The following is a 21454-nucleotide window of genomic DNA, read 5'->3' as shown; positions in this document are numbered from 1 at the left end:
GAAGGCAAAACGTTTGGGGAATGACCCTGTAAAAAGGGCCAGGCCCAACACAAATATTTTACACATTTCCTCTGAGATAAGCCTGACTGTTTGTGCTAAGCTACCAAGGGTGTCAGCAGGGGTTATCTGGGTGTGTACCTTCATTGCCTTGACTAGAGTGAGGGTCCCTCCTAGACAGAGTGCAAACTGACTGCCAACCAGATACCCCATTTCTAACACTATGCAATATGATGTCATAATGTCAGTGAAATTCTCTGTTTGCTATTTTATAAGCATCTTGAACAAGGTGCAAGGATGCCAAAATGCATTAATGCTTGCTGACATACCTGCTGAATGATTTAATCAGCACTCTAATACCACACCACGGGGTGCCCTCTCATGTTTTCTGTGTATGTGGGGTTGAGGAAATATTACTATCCCTAGATGTCATCCGCTCCACCAATTTCCTGGGTCTCTTGGCAAAAATTACAGAACTGTGGATATAATTTAAAAATAAACATTTATGATGTTATTAATTTAGACTAAATGACAATTTTCTGTGCATTTGCTTTAAAGCTCAGAACACCTACATACATATTACCACAATTTCCATAGGATTACAAGGGTTACCTATACAGTTAAATGTGCGGGTTGGGTGTAGAGCAGGGCACAGATAGACTCAGTACAGTGCAGCTAATGAAGGTTCATCAAGGCTATTTGTGTGTGTTACACAATGTGAAATCCTGTGTTATAAGTTCCACTTACTTGTCTGAACCTGCTGTCAATCTCAGTTGCTAGGACAATGCACCATTTAACTGGGAACATTTTTAAATTAATAATAAGGCGGATGACTATCATACCCCATTCATCATCAGAGCCACAGATTATGTAGTATGTTGTCCGCATTGCCCACAAGGCGTTTCTAAGACTAATTACTACAGGACAATATTTTTCAGCTCAAACTCCCTGATTTGGTTGTTGTGTGTTGGGTCCATTACATCTTCTGCCTCATTTACTCTTGTAGGCACTTGTACTGTATGCGCTGGGTTCCCCACCCAGCTTCCGCGCCTATTACTTGTTGATTTTAAGCTTGATTTCACCCTCAATCTATCAATCAATCACTGCATTTCTAAAGCGTGCTACATACCCGTGAGGGTCTCAAGGCGATGGGGGGGGGGCGCTACTAATCGAAGAGCCAGGTCTTGAGAAGTCTTCTGAAGGCCAGCAGGTCCTGAGTCTATCGTAGGTTGGTAGGGAGAGTGTTCCAGGTCTTGGTGGCGAGGTAGGAGAAGGATCTGCCGCCAGTGGTGGTTTTCCGGATGTGGGGATTTGTGGCGAGGGCGAGGTTGGCTGAGTGGAAGCTTCGGGTGGGGGTGTGGAAGCTGAGTCGTTTGTTGAGGTATGTAGGTCCGGTGTTGTGTAGTGCTTTGTGTGCGTGGGTGAGGAGTTTGAAGGTGATTCTCTTGTCGACGGGGAGCCAGTGCAGGCCTCTTAGGTGGGGTGTGATGTGGCTGCATCGGGGGACGTCGAGGATTAGTCGTACCAAGGTGTTCTGGATTCGTTGTAGTCGTCTCAGGAGCTTGGTTGTTGTTCCTGAGTAGAGGGTGTTCCAGTAGTCGAGTCTGCTGGTGATGAGGGCCTGGGTGACGTTTTTCCTTGTGTCGGGGGAATCCATTTGAAAATCCTGCGGAGCATCCTCAGGGTGTTGAAGCAGGACGCGGAGACGGCGTCGACTTGCCTGGTCATGGAGAGGGTGGAGTTGAGGATGACCCCCAGGTTTCGAGCGTGGTCTGTGGGTTCCGGGGCTGTGCCTAGTGATGTGGGCCACCAAGAGTCTTCCCATGCGGAGAGGTCTTCTGACTTTTGGCTAGGCTCATACTATAGAAATTCTATACATAGATTAGTTGTAGGGTCTTGAATGTGGTTTTAGAGCAGTATGTCCTCTGTTTCCATTCAGCCACACAGCAAGCCTGTGAGCACCTAATAGTTGTCATTGCTGTTTTAAGGATCTAGGCTTTGAGTCACACATTTATCTGACAAGCTATTTTTTCAATATTCTATATATATATCACAAATGGGTCAGGGGATAATTGTAAGGGCTGGAAAATGAGAGGGGAAGATGGAACTGTGAACACATTGCTGCATGAAAGATTTCTTGATGGTCTAAAGTGCCAATAAAAATAACTTTCTTTTTCAGCTTCGAAAGCTTCATACTTCCCAATGTTCTTTTAAGATGTTGGTAAAGTTGAGACATTTATACTTCACACACTGCTTCGGACAATAGAAATAGTTTGTTTACATAATACGGCCCCATCTTTTGTATATTATCATGAGCTAAGAACATGTTAATCCCTGATTAGAATAGGATAGGATAGCAAATGCTGTATACAGTTTACTTGTCACCCACAGTATTATTTTATGATACCCGGAGTCACACCAGTATTTAGAAAAGCACAACACATGTTAAAGTATTAATAACCTACATAAATCACTTACTTGATAGAGCTCAATTACATTACATATTCTTATCAGTCAATGAAATGTATCACATACTCTCATTCATTTCTCAAAATCATGTTGTATCCTCTGAACACTATATGAACATGTAAGTATATATACAAATGTGTAGAGTGTAATATTCAATTTATTGCCATTGTTACATTTAGGGAATTGCCATAGCACACAAAAAGTGAAGCCTCAACTGATCCTTTGTGCCATTCCTGCAACAATGGTAATAAATAAAATATTATACTCACATTCACATATATGGTTTATGCAAATACATTTTTTCATGTGCATTCATTTTAACAAAAAGCATTTAACCAAAACTAGGATTTCAGGAGAGAAATGTGTCCAGTAAGGTGAAACCACGTAGGTGAGTGTTTGTGACTATTAAGAGAATGATTTCCCCTGCATAAAGTAATTTAAAAAATAAAAAAAACACAATCTTAAATGGGGTTTCGTCGTTATAGGGGATCATTTGTTTTTTGAAGGTTCAAAAACTTCCATCAAGAGGTGCATTCACTGTTGAAAATCTTAACTTGAATAACCTCTTTGAGATAATTGTTCTCATTTTTGGTTAGAAGGCTTGAATCAGTGGCACTTTCTTCTCCAAAACACAAATATGCTATTTCAAACTGTGGACAAGTATGTAGGAGCATGACCCGGTCATTATTTTATAGATGACAGGGTTGCTAGTTTATCAATCTTGGTTTATTAGATGAATGCCATAAGGGAAAAGATCAGAAATGTAATCAATAATAAGATGCCATCAGAGTGCTTTCATGGCAATACAATGATTATCAGGCTCACAAAAATTGATGGTCATGCAACCAGGATCATTCCTCATTTTGATTGCTCATTAATAGATTTTCAATTATGAAGTATTTGAAGGATGGAAAACTTTCTCCCATTCAGTTGTAGATGTGCATTAGATAGTCTGCTATAACATTTTGGTCCTGGCTGCATGATCTTGAATTTTAGAGGCTGTTGTGTGATGTTTTTTTACAGAAAAAGGTAACTTAGTAATACCTTATGAGTTTGGGTATAGACTAAAGAAAAGGTAAAGGCTGACAAGGGAACCATTGAAAGTAAAAATGTTTGAAAATGTCAATAACAGATCATTTGCCTAAATAGTGATAAAAGGTATTGAATTTACAGAAAAGGGTAACTTAGTAATACCTTATGAGTTTGGGTATAGACTAAAGAAAAGGTAAAGGCTGACAAGGGAACCATTGAAAGTAAAAATGTTTGAAAATGTCAATAACAGATCATTTGCCTAAATAGTGATCAAAGGTATTGAATTCAAGATATTTTTGTGAGTAAATCTTTTTCAAAATTAATTCATCAGAAATCTATGAGTTTGTACACAAAATCCCAGGGTACATAACGGAAAGTATCATCGCATACACCAACAATGACTTGTTATATTCAAAATATGTATGTGGGGTACACTTTCGAGATTTTAGTTCCGACTTCGCTGAAGAATGAGTCTTTCATAATTGAAGACCTAAGAAGTGTAGCAAAAGGATGTGGACTAAGAGTCAGCGTTTCGGTCTCAAATGTCCTAAGTTCATGAGACCATCATCAGGACCTAAACAATTTAAGTGGAAAAGCAACAATGGCCCCTTCAGAAGCTAAAACTGATCTCTAAGCCATGAGAAAACATTAATTATATATAACACCTGTACATATGTGAGGATTTGAGTTGTATGAAGTTCCTGTGATGTTTAGCATCTGGCTATCAAAGAATGCCACATTCTTGCCTCCTTCAAGATGGCATGCTAGTTCCTTGGTCATGAGGGGCAAGGGAACCCACCTTAGAAGTGTGGTGACCTGAGGACAACATGCCTATGGTAGAACCAGTCCTCTGGTCTTGTTTCCATATTGTCTGCAAGCAAAAAGGGATCCTGCTCAAAGGAGTTGGGTCAGGATACCTTCAAAGGCTGCATCCTCTTTATAGCACAACTCCCGGGTAGTTCCCTGAGTGTCTATCTTGGCAGAGGAGTTGACACCTCGCTGCTGCGGCAATGCCTTCCCAGGAAGTCATAAAGCTGTCTGTATGTGTGTGCCTTTGTGAGGCTACTGGACGAGCAGAGCAAGGGAGTGCTCACTTTTCTAAAAGTGGCCAATTATTAATAGTGACATTAAATTTGACCTGAGCATCAGATCACATTTAATGTCACAATTAATTGAATTCCTCACATGACTCAGCTTGGTAGTCCTAATCAAAAGTTAGCAGGGTGGGGATGGGCACGGAAACCCTGTGTTAGCCAATGGTGCTACCAACTCTACCCACAGCAAAATAAAAATTTGGAAGTGTTGCTGACGAGGCATGTCAAAATATATATGTCTCACCTAACAACACATAGCTCTTTACCATAGGGCTCTCTAGGCCTTCCTTAGGGGAGACATATATAATGTTAAGGGGCAGGGTGGCTTTACCAATAGCGTGAATGGAAAAGTTGAACTGACAGTGAGAACACTGTTCTTCCAGTCTGCAGTGGCAGGCTGGGAGCCATTTCAGGTCTTGTAGCATGAAGGGTGGCACAAACAGTGCTACTGCCCCGAGGGGACACTCTGCTTTACATGCCCTGGGTACCATATATTAGGGACTTATAAGTAAGTCAGGCCTTTCCAATTGAGTGTATCCAATCTGACATATATACGTTGCATGCGATCAGAAGGCTGGCACTGAGGTCTTGTTATCAGGCATCAGTGAAATCTCAGTGTTGAAACACTAGCAGCATCAGTCCAAAAATGTGGGGGTTAACAGGCAAAAAGATGCGTTTCATTACAAAATATTTAACACCCAAACCGTGCACTAGTGCAAATCACACTGGTTGTGCTTTATAATGGTATAAAGTGGCAGTGCATAAAAAGACCAAAAGCAGAAAAAAATGATTGCCCAATAAACCCTCAAACAAGAGAAAAAAGAAATAAATGGATATTAAATGAAGGAAGAAAACATCCCCTCACATCAGGTCGTATTTTAATTTGTGGACACTGTTTGTTTCTTCCCAGAATACGTTTTCAGAGCAACACTAGTTGTCAGTTCAGAATCATGGTGAAATGGATCCATGAGTAAACTAATTCTGCTCACCTATTTAGTGACACATTTGGGAGATGGAAAGGTAGGAATCTAAATGGGGGCAGCTCCTCCGCAATGTTGGAGGAGCGTCAACCCTTTGGCCAAGAGCCAGGAGATGAAAAATAGAACGATAGTTACACTATTGTTTTATTTTTCATCTTCTGGCTCAGGTAAGGGCGGGGCTGGGCCATAAGAGATGGGAGGGGAGGAGAGAGTGCACTGAGTGCAAATGTGTGTTTGGCCGGCCTCTCAGCAACACCTACTGCATTTTGACGATGCCTCAGATTTACAAGATTTTGGAAACCTGAGGCCGTCCCAAAATCTAACACCTCCCTAGGGGTGGTGTTAGCAAGGCGCAACAAGGAGGAATACTTTTATTCCTCCTCCTTTTTTGCTTTTTCTATGCATGCTCCATTCTGCAGCATGCATAAAAAGAGCAAAATGCCAGAAATTACTGTTTATGTACGACGAGAAAGTGTCCAGTCCTCCATATAAACAAACATTTGAAAATGACACTTCAACACTTCCGTGTGTGCTGCATTCTATCCAAGTGCCACTAGTGATTGTTTATGTGCAGGAAGGGCATATAAACAATCACACCCCTCAATGCAGACATCCTTGCACGATGATGCAAAGATGCCTGCGTTGGCACTGGCAGCTAAATTTAGTGCCAGCACAGGGGACAACGCAGGGGTGCTCCGTGTTCAATTAAATACAGCACATCCCTGCATTTTGAAAATGACAGAGCACGGAGCTGCCAATTTTGGCGCAGCGTCACACTCTGTCATTTTCCCATAAATATAGGCCTAAAGGACAAACTTCCTTAAGAACAATTTTTGCATTTGTAATGAAGTGCACTGAAAAGAGGACTATTTTTCAGAAGCTCACAAACTTGCTGATAATCCGTTGTTGATTTTCAAAAAGGATGTAACTGTTAATCCCCAAGAGAATATACATATTGTAAATAATGTTGGTAACAAGAATGAACCCATTGTTAATCAATATGAGAATCTCCTGATGATTGATCAGATGCTATTCTGAATGAATGGGACCAATCAAGGCTGTGCCTGTAATTCCCAGGCCAATATTTGAATATGTTCCTTACATTACTTTTATCTACTGTGTCATAAATTATCTATAGGTCCAGGAGGAAAGTGGTGTCTGGTATATAAATTCACTGAAAAAAACAAAGATTACATCTTTGTTATAGTTAGGTTCTGAATTTAATTGTACAAAACCATAGAAATTCAGCAGTTATAGTTTGAGTTTCAAGTAACTAAAATGCATACCCTGATGTAACTATAAATCATGCCTTTGCCTTGCACAGTTGTCTCATCAATGATTTTGTTGCAAATGTTGCAGTGGGAATATGAAAGATGGCATAGACTATGTCATCACTTATATAATATGTGGAGTATATAGCTGTGCATGCCGAAGGCACAAGTTACAGTTACCTTAGGGTGCAAGTTTTAGTTACTTAAAAGAACTCTAACTATAACCGCTGAATTTCTATGGTTTTGAACGATTGGGTGCATGATGGATTGACTGGGGCTGTGAATGGGTGCATGAGGGTCAGAGTGGGTCTATGAATGGGTGCGTGTTTGAGTGGGTCTGTGAGTGAGTGCATGAGTGTCTGTGAGTGGGTGCGTAAGTGTCTGAGTGGGTGTGTGAGTGGGAGAATTGAAGAGAGACAGAGAGAGAGAAAGACAATGAGAGGGAGAGAGGGATAGATTTTTTTTAGGCTTTGATATCTGATATACTTAGAATGAGATATTTGTCTCCAAGGTAAAATAAAAAAAATATCTATTTAAAAAAATTTAATAATATTTTTTTTCATTAAAGAAAACTTGAAATGAGTCCAACTGGACTCAAAACCCCAAAGTTCAGTGTGAAGGTCTGCAACTTTCACGCTGAGCTATGGTGGGTTATTTGATTTTTTTTTTTAGCTCTAGGCTTCCCTTGTGGTTCTCTCACTTCAGAAAGCAGGGAGTTGCTTTGACAGCAGCTCCCTGCTTGCTGAAGCATTTCAAGTTTTGGATTTTGACAGCGGGCCTCCTTTACAGGTCCTGCGGACAAAAATCCAAAGGCCCGGATTTATGCCAAAGCAGCGCAGCATGGTGCTGCGCCAAAAATAGCAGTGCTACACTGCACCACTTTGGAAATGGAGGGGTGAGCTGTATTTACAGGAATACGACGCACCCCTGTGTTCCCCCCTGTGTGGGCACTGAATTAAGCTGCCTGGGCAAATGCAGGCATCCTTGCACCATAGTGCAAGGGTGTTGGCTTTGAGGGGATAGATTGTTTATGTGCAGGAAGGTGTTCAATCCTGCACATAAACAATCTATAATGGCGATTTGGCACTTCTATGTGTGCTGCAAAATGCAGCACACATAGAAGTACCAGGGCATCATTTTGGAATGATTGTTTATGTGCAGGAAGGGACACCTTCCACACACATAAACAGTCATCTGTGGCATTTTGCTTCTTCTATGTGTGCAGCGGAATGCAGCACACATAGAAAAAGCAAAAAATTAGGAGGAATAAAAGCATTCCTCCTCGTTTAGCCATGTTAATGCCACCCTTGGGGTGGCGTTAGTTTTTGGCGCTGCCACAGATTTACGATTTCTCATAAATCTGGGGAAGCATCAAAAGCAATGAGTGTTTTGGTGGAATACCCACTGCAATACCCATTGCACTCCCCTCTGACGCAGATAACTGCATTGGAGAGGTCCATATTTAGAAGGAGGTGTAAAGCCAGAAAAAGTGGCGTTACAACTCCTTGTAAATATGGAGCAGTGGTTAGCGCCACTAGAGCGTCTCAAAAACGGATCCTCTGATGGGGCTAGGGGCTCTTAAATCTGCCCCAAAGTGTTTGCTGTGGCTTGACTGCAGCTGCAGAGCCTCAGCCAAACCACAGTAAACAGCTATGACCCGGGAGTGGGCACCCCTGGGCGTAGCAGGAGACGCCCTGGGGGGTGGTGGTACACAGGGCCATCAGTGGCACCATGAGGGGGGCCATGTGGCCTCCTACCAACAAGGACATAGCCCTGGGGGTGGTGGTCCCTGGGGTTTGGGGGTCTCAAAAGGACCCATTTCTGTATTTTTAAAATTGACCCCTAGGAGTGGTGGTCCCTGGGGCAGCGGGAGGGAGCCGGGTGGTCCCCGCATATTATAATTAACACAGCCCTGAAGAGGTGGTGATTCCCAGGGCAGCAGGGGGCAACGGGGCCCCCCACATATATAAAAATAAAAGCCCGGGGAAGGGGGCAAGAGCCCATGTGTCAAAGCCCAGCTCACCTGAGTTCTTGTTCAGTTCTGATGGAGGTTGAAGACAATCCGACCCCACCCTGAAACTGCTTGTTCCAGCACACTAGTTTTTAAAACAGTGCACTAAGAACAGAAGCTCAAGGGAAGGGGGGAAGTGGATAAAATAAAAAAGAGAAACAACACCGTTCTTGCGTTTCCACTGTTGAAGTGCTGCACAAACCTGCGTCCCTTTCTGACTTCTGTAGAAACTGGTGCCTAATGAAACATAAACAAAGAACAGATAAGTGCAACCTATTCCTAAATGGGTTCCTGACTATCCCTTTATTTATTAGAAATTCTCTTCTAAAATTACCTCTTGGATCCTGGTCTCTAGTTTCCAGGTTTGGAATGTGTTACTGCTCTGGGATGTGTTTTCTATTACTGTAAAGCTTCTAAAACATTAAACAAATACCGTTATCAGAATTACCAATATCAAACATTCATCATAATATAACTAAAGCCTAAATTCCCAATAGCAGACTCACTTTTCCCATATTTCCAGAATCTTTTATAAAACAATACTGTACTTTTACATCAAAATACAGCATGTAATTTGTGCAAGTCCTTGATTTACTGTTTGCCTTGCTGTTAATGGTTTCCACTGTTCGATTCTTAAAAGTTCCATGAAAAAACAATGTTTGCTTCACAAAGTTCTGCAAAATATTCTTGTAACAAAGAGTTTGAATCACAATGTTCGTGGAAGGTATTTCGTTTCAAATTGTCTATACACGAATCCAGAAATTGTTGTCAAAGTTCTTTCAGGTAATAAAAGGTTTTGCACTTACTTGTTGCTGGCAAGAGATACTGATCAGTCTAACCTTGTCTTCTTTCTCTTTTGCAGGTTACTCGTAGGAGAGAGGCTGAGGCAAGGAGGAACCGAAAACCGGAAGAAGGAAGAGCCAGCAGCTGCGCCCATTGAAGTCAATGAAAGTCTGTAAAGAGCAGGAGTGCCAGCGCCGAGGGATCTGTTCTCAGGTAAGCGGGAGGTAGACGAGCACAAGCACTGGGTGAGGCTCGGGGATGCCTTTTATAGACAGGGCTGGGTGTGGTTCGAAGAGCTGGGTGTGGTTTGAAGGGCTGGGTGTGGTCCTCACATGCTGCACATGTTCTTGGAAGGTGTGCAGAGCTGGGTGTGGTTTGAAGAGCTGGGGGTGGTCCTCACATGCTGCACATGTTCTTGAAAGGTGTGCAGAGTTTCAGTTATCATGCAAATGAGTTGGATTAACACATGGCCTAGGAAGGAGTGTTTTAAAGAAGCCTTGGTAAAAGCAAGGCCCAATGTGTAAATCAAAACAGCACATTAAACAACATACACAGAAGCCTGGGGGGGGGGGGGAGGTGAGATAACAAGAAAGGCTTTCAATAGGAAGTTTAAAAGGGAGCTATTACAGAACCCACTAGTGCAGTGAGAGGGGACATGCTCTTTGCTGTGTACAAACCCTAACACCATGCTTGGTTTTTTTTCTGCAAATTTGCTATTTTTTTTTGCTCTTGCGTCGCTATGGGACCACCAACCCCAACAGTGCTAAGGGGTCAGGGTGCCTCTACCCATGCCCCTTTTCTTGTTTTAATTATTTTTCTGGGACTTGGCTCAAGCCAAGTCCCAATATGGCTACAAACACTTCCTGGTTTTAAGTGTTGGCAGCCAATCACAGCTTTGCATTTTACTGCCTGAGCTTGTGTTTGTTCTAATTAACTTAAAGCACAATCTGCATACCAACACCTAGCTTTCTGCCAAATTTAGTGTAATTCTGTCCAGCGAATCAGGCTGTAGACACGTTGACAGATCCTATGGGAACTAACATGGGAAACGCAATGTTTTTGAGCCCTCTTTTTCTTAGGCAACCGCTTGACAGATCACCCCGAAACTTTCCAGGTGGACCAAGAATCCCCTGGCCACCTTTTTAGAAACTTTTGTGAAGATTCGTCAAACTGTGACAAAGATATAGGCAAGTCAAAGAACACATTTTCTATGACCATGGTCCTAACAATAACCACCTAGAGGCGACTGCCACCCGGTAATATAGAAATAAATAAATATATATAAATATATATATATATATATATATATATATATATATATATATATATATATATAAGCGCCACACCAAAGAATAATGCTGCACTCCCAGGAGGTAACACTTGGCAGTATTCTTTATTATTAAATCAGTGCAATGCCAGATAACACGATGCATTTCAACTCCTCATTTCTCACACAGTGGTTTCAGTCTGTTCTCACCATTTGGGTCTATTTCCCCGATCTTTTTTACACACAGAGGAATTCTGGGAATTGTGTTACACTGTCTCTCACACCTGGAAGTCAATAAGCATACTATGAAATAATAAACTTTTCCTTTGTAGGTATTAAGTAATTCATACTTTGGGCAGATTTAATAAAAATCCTTACAACCCTTTGTGGCCCCCTACTGCCTCCTTGTGTGTGCTGTACTTAAAATACCACACACCATGGTGCAGGGTAGGAGGCAATGGCATCATTTTTTAAAAGCTATTGATGTCCTCTGCAGGAGTAGGGGTAAAATGTTAGCTCTACTCCTGCAGAGTACAGAGGGACCCATTTTAATTAGTGGAAGCCTCCTTTTAACACCGAGGCCCTGAATTATACTTTTTGGTGCAAAACTGCACTAACTCAGTTTTGCACCAAAAGGTTTAGCACCGGCTTGCACCATTTCTACGCACCAGCCGGGCACCATATATATGAAATGGTGCATGCTGGTGCAAAGGGTAGGCTAGCATATAAAAATGATGTTAGTTGGGTGGGGCTGGCGGTATGGAAGAAGGGGGTTTTGCACAAAAAAATGACGTTAGGCTGTTTAGAGTCAAACAAATGACTCTAACCTGCTTAAAGTAATTTTCTGACGCAAAACGATCCATACCACATGACTCCTGTCTTAGAAAAGACAGAAGTCATGCCCACCACCCCAATGGCCAGGACAGAGGACCAGGGTCACTTGGGCATGGCCTTTGCACCCTGTGCCATGTATGGGGGGGGCAATTTCAGGGCCCTCTATGACACTTTAAAAAATAAAATGCAATACTTACCTATACTTACCTATACTTACCTGGGATGGGGTCCCCCATCCTCTGCAGTCCCTCTGGTGTGTAGGGAGGTGTCCCTGGGGCCTGGGGTGGGCACCTGTGGGCTTATTCCATGGTGTTCCACCATGGAAATAGGCCCACAGGTCCCATAACGCCTGCCCTGACCCAGGCGTTAAAAAATGGGGCAAAGCAAGCTTTGACCCATTTTTTTGACCCCTCCTCCCTCCTGTGCACCATTTTTGCACCGGAATATAAATATGGTGTTAAGGCCATAGAGTAATTTTTTGCACTGGAACGCCTACCTTGCATCTCATTAAGGCAAGGTAAGTTCCCATTTCCAAAAAATGACTTTAACTCCATAAAGTTGGCGCTAGATGGTTCTAGAGTAAAAATATAAATATGGAGTTAGTTTTGCACCGAATTAGAGTTTTAAAAAATGACGCTAATTCAGTGTAAACAGAGTATATATATGCCCCCTAATCTCTTAGATTTCCTTGCACTATTTTTACGGCTCCCCCTTGCCCCCTTGCATACATTATGCCTGGCACAGGCACATTGTGGCATTGCACCACTTTGTAAATATGGCGTGGAGAAAATGCCACTTTAGCACTGCCTTAGCATAAAAAAATGAAGCTATGGTGGTGCTAAGGTGGCGCTAGGGGCTGTTAAATCTGCCCCTTGGTCTTGTCCCCTTTCATAATGCTTCTTTTTAAATAAAATAATATTATCCCTTCATTCCAGTTTTTAATTTCTTGCCCTGTCAACAAGTTTTTGTATAATGCCTCTGCCCCTTTCTCTCTGCTAGAGCCATTGTTCCATACAGGGCCACATCAGTACTGGGGTATTACGAAGGGACACTTGCTCACCATATCTCCAAGGAGACTGTCCCCCAGTTGCAGAGTTGTGCTAGAAGTATTTCGAATTCTTGACCTACCGGTCTCCTGACTTTTATTTTCCAGTACAAACAATACCAATTATATGATATTATATATATATATATATATATATATATATATATATATATATGTATGTGTATATATATATATATATATATATATATATATATATATATATATATAAGAACCATGGGTAGTTCCCAGGTTTGGGTGGAGAGCAGCTCCAATAAGGAGTACCCTGCAACACTATCAACACTCTAGATTTGCTCACCTCAAATGTCTGTTTTTCTAGCAAAATATTAAGCATATGGTTGGCACAGTGGAAATCACGCTGAGCTAGGAAGCAACAACGTTTTATTTTTTCATTTATACAGCAAAACCTTTAAGCATAGGTTTGCCTAGTGCCATCCTTGCAGAGTTGTCAAATGACAAAAGCCTTTCACCACTCCAAGCACAGTATTACAGCTTTGGGCTGGTAAAATACCATCCAAGTCAACCTGGAATGAGCAAAAGCAACCCCTGACTCATGTTTCAATATCATTACATCTCTTCAGAGAGGTTAAGCTTTATCCAGGCACAAGGGAATACCCAGTACAAGTCACAACAACACCCTTTCAGGGTTAGAGTGGCACATAAATTATAAAAAAGAAGAGAGAACTCTGGGTACTTCTCAGATTTAGGTAGAGGGTATCTCCATTAAAGAGCAACCTGCAACACTAGCAACACTCTAGCTTTGCTCACCTCCAATGTCTGTTTTTCTAGCAAAGTTTTTTAGCATAGGATTGGCACAATGCTATCCACGCCGAGCTAGAAACTGACAAAGTATTAAGCCATTTGTACAGCCAAATCTTTAAGCATAGAATTGGGCCAGTGCATCCTTGCTGAGCTGTAAAATGACAAAATCATTTTACCACTCCAGGCACAGTATTACATCTTTGGACTAGTAAAGTACAATCCAAGCCAACCTGGAATGAACAAAAGCAACCATTGGCATGTGTTTCAGTGTCATTCATTTTTTTAGAGAAGTTAAGCTTTGTCCAGACACCAGGGAGCATCCAGTCTAAGTCAAAATAAAACCCTTTCCCGGTTAGAGTGACTCATACATTATGCAAAACAGAAGAGAGGACTCTGGGTAATAGCCAGGTTTAGGTGGAGAGCAGCTCCAGTAAGGAGCACCCTGCAAAACCGGTGACAGTCTAGATTTACTCACCTCAAATGTCTGTTTTTCCATCAAAGTTTTTAAGCATAGGAGTGGCACAGTGCCATCCATGTCGAACTAGAAAGCGGCAAAGTCTTTTGTCATTTATACAGCAAAATCTTGAAGCATTGGATTGACCCAGTGCTTACTGAGCTGGAAAATGACAAAAAATTGACTTGTAAAACACCATCCAAGTCAACCTGAAATGAGCAAGAGCAACCCCTGACACATGTTTAAATGTCATTACATTTCTACATAAATATATAAACAATACCCCTTGTTTTTGTTAATTCCACAGTTAGGGGCCACATACATTTAAATGCTGTGCCTCTCTGAGTTAAGCTGCATTCTCCATATGAACCTGTCTTATGTAATATTTCATGAGAAAAGCTGATGAGAGCATGTTTATTCTCTCTGCTCTGCAATCCTTTGAGAATCCCTAAGGCCAGAAGGTCAAGAGCAGTCTGGTGGATCTTACAAGAATTCTTCAGCATAAAACCTGAAGACATTGGTGTTATTACTTTATCACAATCCAGCCACTACTGAAATGATTAGAAACAGGGCAGATGTTCAGACAAGGCACCTTTAACTGGCACCCTGGGGAGCTCAACAACAACTGAACCTTCAGCAGGAAACACGCTGGATCAAAGCCACAGAAAACAATTAATGACTGACATAGAACAAGGCTATCAACAGATGGATAGCAATCCTTGATGACATCAGTCAACCTCTGTTATGGTCATTATTACAATTACTGATCCACAGGGGCAGTAAAGCAGTATCCTCATCACTATAGTTCTGGACATCTATCAAGGCCAGCCTATATTTCCATCTTCTGTGAATATTTCCCTGATCACCCCTCTCTTGAGGGCTCTGTGACTCAGGGGATATTTCACCCTTCTTCTGTATACTTTACTGTCTCACTTGTTGGTTTGTGGCACCGTCAAAACCCTGTCAATCTCAAAGTACAGCATGAACATCTACGTTGCCCAGTCCAAGGTTGCCAACATCAAGCCTCACCATCCACCTTGCCATATCTACAGAGAACCTTGATCCCTTAGAACACTGGTGGTCTTTATCTTTGACCTGATCTCCTGGTCAGCCCTAAAACTCTGCCCAGTGAAACTGCAATATATACTTCAATCCAAATTTGAGTGTACTTCTGAAGAATGACACCCTGCCCTTCCACTTTTTTGGTATGTGCCTTCCCAACCTGTTCGATTAATGTCCTCAAAGAGTTTGGTCCTCAATTATGGTTGTTTACTCACACTGTCTGTCTTGGTGTTTGAGGATGAAAGCGTAGTCGAGAGAAATAATATTACCTATGCATCTTCAGGCATGAAAAATGAGGCACCTACATGAGAGAGCGAGATGAGAATGTGTGAGAAACTTTGGTACAAGATGTGTCAAAGATGAGATATGATGGAAAACAACATACATAAAAATATGGGCTATTGCAGCATACTACTTGGGTACCTGATTATTGCAGTAGAAATTACAGGTTGTTTAGACATATACAGTACCTGGACTTCAAAACATATTTCTAAGTGCTATGCTCTAACTGTGAGTGACAGTCAGAATGACACAGTAGATAAAGTGAGAACCAGCAGTAGACAGAACTCTAAAATTGTTGGCAATGATCTAAGTCTGTGATACATTGCATCTTGAAGGATGCAGTTAATGAAAGACACAAGATCACCTTCTCCTTTAGGTTTGATATGGGAAACTGTGTTAGGAATAGGTCTGCTGTTGTCATAGCAGTAAGAGGTCTCTGGAAAGGGTCACATTATTGCAGACACTGCTACCTTGTGTCACACGAATGTCATGCACAGAATTTCTGGACACTCCTCAGACGCACTCAAGAGAATCATAACCTTTAGTCTGCTTGGAGACGCACATGAAGCAGTCTATAGTCAATGTAGAAAATAGAGGCACTGGAAAAGCACTTTTGTTGACCCATCAATGAAGCCTATCAACAGGTAAGTATCAGTCCTGGATGGCCTCAGACAACCGCTGGTAAGTTCACCATCACGATTACTGATCCATAGCGGCAGTAATGCATTGCTATGATTCTTGACATCTACCAAGAACAAAATGGCATCACTAGCCTGGAGAATGCACCATTGACATACACACAGGTAAGGGATTGCTAGGCAACTCTAAGCTCTTATAGGACTGCAAGTAATTGTGGGAATACTTGGTATTTTACTAGGTACTGACACCAGAATTCCTACAATGGCATTTTGTCACCATAGTCCTTCACTAGGCCCTTCCTCCGCAGTCAGCAGATATCTAGGAGGGATGGAAAAGGCAAGTCTACTTGGGAAGGAATTGGTGAGACATACTTGAAAAGTCATTAGTCTAGGTGCTGATGGAAGAGAGAAGGTGCTTGCTTCTTAGCTGGCCAGCAGATGTTAGCTTGAATGTACACATAAGGTTATAATAAACCTTCAACTACAAACCGAATAAGATTCCTGCCTTCATTACCAGGCTACAAGAGCAAACTTTCAACTCATAAGAACCTGGGTATAATCCAATTACTATGCAACTGTTGTTCTTACAGGTATCACTCAAGCCGAAATGTGTATTTGGAGGTTACATAACCTCATGCAATAAATGCTTGCCTGACAATAGGTATAAAGAAAACCACCATAAATAAGAGAACATTGTAACTTCATCAATTATTCGAAATAACATGAAAAAAACACAAAAATAAACACGTAAATTAATGCAATGTGACAACAGTGTGATACCTATCTCAAAAGGAAATGAGATAATCAAAGCACTGGCATTTTAATAACAAACAACTACCTAAAGCTTCCAGTCAGTTTAGTAGATATTAATTCCTTTACTGGTTTGCTTGTTATGTCAACAACGTTTCAACCCTTACTAGGTTACAGGGGTCTCATCAGGGCAAGTTTAATAAGGGGACATCTGTGGAGATTACTAAAAAAACAATTAGATAAAGTGGTGATATGTATTGCACCAGAATTCTGTGTGAATGTAAGGTATTTTACCTGAAGTATCCGATTCATTAGGACACTTCAAGTCGAATACCTATTCATTAGAGCATCTTCAAAAATATGAATTAAGGATATGTATGCTGTACAAAAAAACTCTCTTATCTTTACTATACAATGTTGTTCCATGTATGTCATAGGCCACATTTAGGGGAATATTTACTTGAATACCTGAGCAGGGCAGCGCAGCAAGTTACATTGCTGCACTGCCCTATGCCACAGGGAAAGTGCAGGAATGCACTGTATTTATAAAATAAGGTGCATTCCTGTTCTTTCCCCCGGCACTTTTCTACACAAAAACAATCTTGGGAGGCTTTTCCCTCTTTCTATGTGTGCTTCAGAAAACAGCACTCCTAGAAAGGGAAAACCAAGGAGAAATAAAGATATTACCTAGGATTTTGACTCATTCTCAGGTTTACAAGACCTTGTAAATCTGGGAATACCTCACCATCCATTAGTGTTGAGTGGTAAAACCCACCACAATGCCAACGGAACGTCTCCCTGGCACAGAAGAAAGCAATGCAGTGACTTCAACTGCCTTGCTTTACTCTATGTCTATGAGCCCATGAAAAGTCACCCAATATGGGTCTGCAGTCTGGTCCACCGGAGCATAAAAAACAAAGTGATGCTCCGCCGCACACAGGGCACGTAAATATGCCCCTCAGGGTTTACATGACAACTAATTTGCTTGGTATTGCTGTCAGTGAAGAGGAGGGGGCATGAATACTTACTTTTTTTTTTAACTATCACTTTTATTAAATGCCTCTCAATAAATGCACTGATATAATCTAAAATACTAAGGTAAAACACTACACTGTGTTAAAGATATAGGGTCTCATTATAATTTTGGCGGATTAGAAACGTCATGACCACCAGACCACCAAGACGACTAATCCAGGCAGAGCTGGTGGTCCAACCACAGCACGACTGCTGCACTTGGAATTTGGTGCTCGGACTGCCGCATTGGCGGCAGTCCGACTGCCAGCGTGAACCTAGTGATCATGACACCGCCAGGTTCATAATGAGGGCCTTAGTCTTGCCTGAACTTTGAACAGACTACATGGTTTTCTTTATCTTATTTTGACTTGATGTTTGTTGCACAGTTTACATGCCAGATAGTTTCATGGCGGTGCATAGCCTCCTTAAGGTAAGTCAGAGCATTTGGCTCAGCTTTGACTCTTCCCGTCCTTTTTAGTTTGTTGACTTACCCATCTCTACTTATTAGTATGAAAAACTCTGTGTTCTCCTTTGATCACATTTGCAGAAATACAAGGTAAATTATGAGCAAAGATGATACTTTTCTTGAGGATGGTGAAACACAAACCATCCTAAGGAGGGTAGGGATTTGCTGTCACACCATGAAAGTATTGTAATATTTTCTTTAGTATTCCTTCAAAATCTCTAGATTTTAAACCAATTTGTGTGAAAATGGTGCAATAAAATGTGACATTTGCAGCCACATTTCAGCATTTTGAAGGTTTTTGTAGGGGGGTTGAATACCCTTCTCCCTAATCATTTGAGAGAAAGGTGGGTTTGTTTGCTTTGCACACACTGTTAACCTCAAAGTAAGGCACTAATGCCCCACACTTTCATGGTGCACCAGCCAACACTGATCATTGATTGAAATGAGCTGAAGTAAAAGTAAGCATCACTGTCAGCAGCTAAATAGTTTATGATTTATCTGCTTGGCTGCCAACCTGCTAGTGTAGCAGAGGGGTCATCCCTACATGACAAGTGGTCCAGTTTTGCCAGGCATGAATTCACACCTTGTACAACCACACAAGACCTCCAGGTAAGTGCTGTGGGCATATATAAAGATTGGTATCCACCTAGCCCCGAACAAATGCCACAGAGCAGCAGGTGTTAGAGCAGAAAATGCCAATATGAAATAATTAGAGCTTTTCCACTTTGTTACTGGACCCTAGGCAATGAACTTTGAAGGTGCAACATGAGACAAATAAAAGCTGCAATCAAAACATTTATCAAGTTTCAATATCTCATTGACATTTGTTTGAGATTCAATGATGAGATTATGTATGAAGGTTAAGTATTTTTATTTTCAGTTTCTCAGATTCTCATTTTAATTGACTAAATAAAGATCCATATATCTAAGATTTATTGATAAAATATAAAAAGAACAATGTATGAAGGGTATTCCATACAATTTAATTTCCTAGTCTAATCTAGAGGATGGTTTTATAAAAGAAAGAGATATCAGTTCACTAAAGGTACCCATAAAGAGTTCACAGGTCAAGAAGTTAAAGTATTTAAAAACGCAGTAAAGTCCTTGAGCATGCATGTTTCAGGCAAAAAGTCTTGGATCAAAACTGAGGGCCTCATTTACTAGGAAATGGCATAGCTCCATGCCACAATCAATTTTGCTGTGCTGAGCTGCATCATTTCCAGAATGCAGAGATTCACCTTATTTTCAAGAATATGGCACATCCATGTGTTCTCCCCTGTGCTGGTGCTAAATTAGCTGCCTAGTGCAAACGCAGGCATCCTTGCACCATAGTGCAAGGGTGCCTGCATTGCTGGGGATGATTGCCCATGTGCAGGATGCAGCACACATAGAAAAAGCAAAAATGAGGAAAAATAAAAAATATTGCTCCTCGTTGTACCGCTTCAATGCAACCCTTGGGGTGGTGTTAGATTTTTGTGCTGCCTCAGCTTTATGATTTCTTGTAAATGTAGGGCAGTGTCAAAATGCAGTGGGTGTTGCAGTGGAAAGCCCACAGCAACACCCATTGCACGCTCCTTTCACACAGTGTTGCGCGTAAAAGAGCCCTATTTACAAGGCAGCGTTAAGCCACAAAAAGTGGCTTAACGCTGCCTTGTAAATATGGAAAAGGGCACAGCACCACCGGAGTGTCACTTTAAATGATGATCTGGTGGCACTAGGGGCTTGTAAATGAGCTGTTATGTGTCAAATAAATAGCAGCTCAAAGCGATTATGAGTAGTATCTTGGAGAGCATCTATTAGAAATCACGGAGTATCAGAATGGAGGAGGGAATTGCTGCTGAATGAACCCAAGCCTCTAAGGCTTCTCTGCTAAACGTCTCTTCGAAAAAGCATTCCCACTCTAATCTAGGAACACATTTTATGCTCACATAATTTTGAAACTTGTATCTTCTTTCTTCATCTCCACCACTCTTTCGACCAATCAAATTCAATATCTTCATCAGAACGGAACAGCTTCCATCAACTAATCTCTGTAACAAAGCAGCTAAGAAACAATTTTATTTATTTTGTTCAAACGTTGCAACTAAACTATCTACTGAATTCTGGTTCTCACCATTTCTAGAAACAACAGTGAAAAAGTGCATGGTTAGTGTAATGTGTATTTGTTATTCACATTTTCTTCCCATACGCTCTTTTGTATCCAGTCCATTCATAAAGAAACTGATTTTGTGATGTTACTAACATATTTTTTATTTGATTAAGTTATTATTTTGTGAGGTTAAAAGAATTATATATTTCATAGCATGATTCTTTGGTAAAGTTACTAAACAAGTTTTAGTAGTTATTCATAATATATAATTAATCTAGGTCACTGGTGACAAACAAGTAAAGTATGTGCTTGATGGTGCATTCTTCAACTAGAGATTACAGATTACTCTGGCCGTTGTGCTTTACAGCTAATAGGATAAAATAGAAGGGAAAATAAATGCATTTCATTCTCATTTTCAGGCCTACATGTTATTTCTACATGTTTAATTTTGCACATAATATTTTCTAATTAGAAAACTCTCTTCTAATATCTGATCTGATAGTTTGCACCCATGCAAAATCACATTCACAGATGAATTCAAAGTTCACTCTTCTTCCGCTGAATCTTTCCTTTTCAAATTTTCTCTTTCTTTTAAACTATTTTATTCTTTATTAACATGCTCACTTTATTCTAAATCTTTATTCTTCTTCTCTTCATATCCCTGTTTCTCTTCTGTATTAATGGCATTTTTATTGTCTTGTAGATTGCTAAAGTAGATAGAAAGGAAATGCTTGTTAGAAATGGGGTTTCTGGTTGGCTAAGGTATGCACCCAAACCAGGCAGAACCCACAACTCTAGTCAGGGCAAGTCAGATACACATCAAAGATAGCCTGTGCTCACCCTCTGGTAGTGTGGCACAGAGCAGGCAGGCTTATCGGCAGAGGCAATGTGTAAAGTATTTGTGCAAAACACTCACACAGTAACACAATGAATACACCACAAAAAAGACTCCACACAGGGTTATAAACATATTTTTTTATATTATGAACAAAACAATACCAAAACAATATGAATCAAATAAGTACTGTGCAAGTAATTCAGGTTTAGAGAAAATATCACAATGATTACATCAGGTAGCACTAGGGCACAGAAGAACCTGCGCTCTTATTAGATTCTCTACAGTAACTTTGGTAAAA

The sequence above is a fragment of the Pleurodeles waltl genome, chromosome 10 (genome assembly GCF_031143425.1).
Source record: "Pleurodeles waltl isolate 20211129_DDA chromosome 10, aPleWal1.hap1.20221129, whole genome shotgun sequence".
Classification (NCBI taxonomy): Eukaryota; Metazoa; Chordata; class Amphibia; order Caudata; family Salamandridae; genus Pleurodeles; species Pleurodeles waltl.
The sequence above is the reverse complement of the archived record's forward strand: the minus strand, read 5'-3'. Positions refer to the sequence as shown.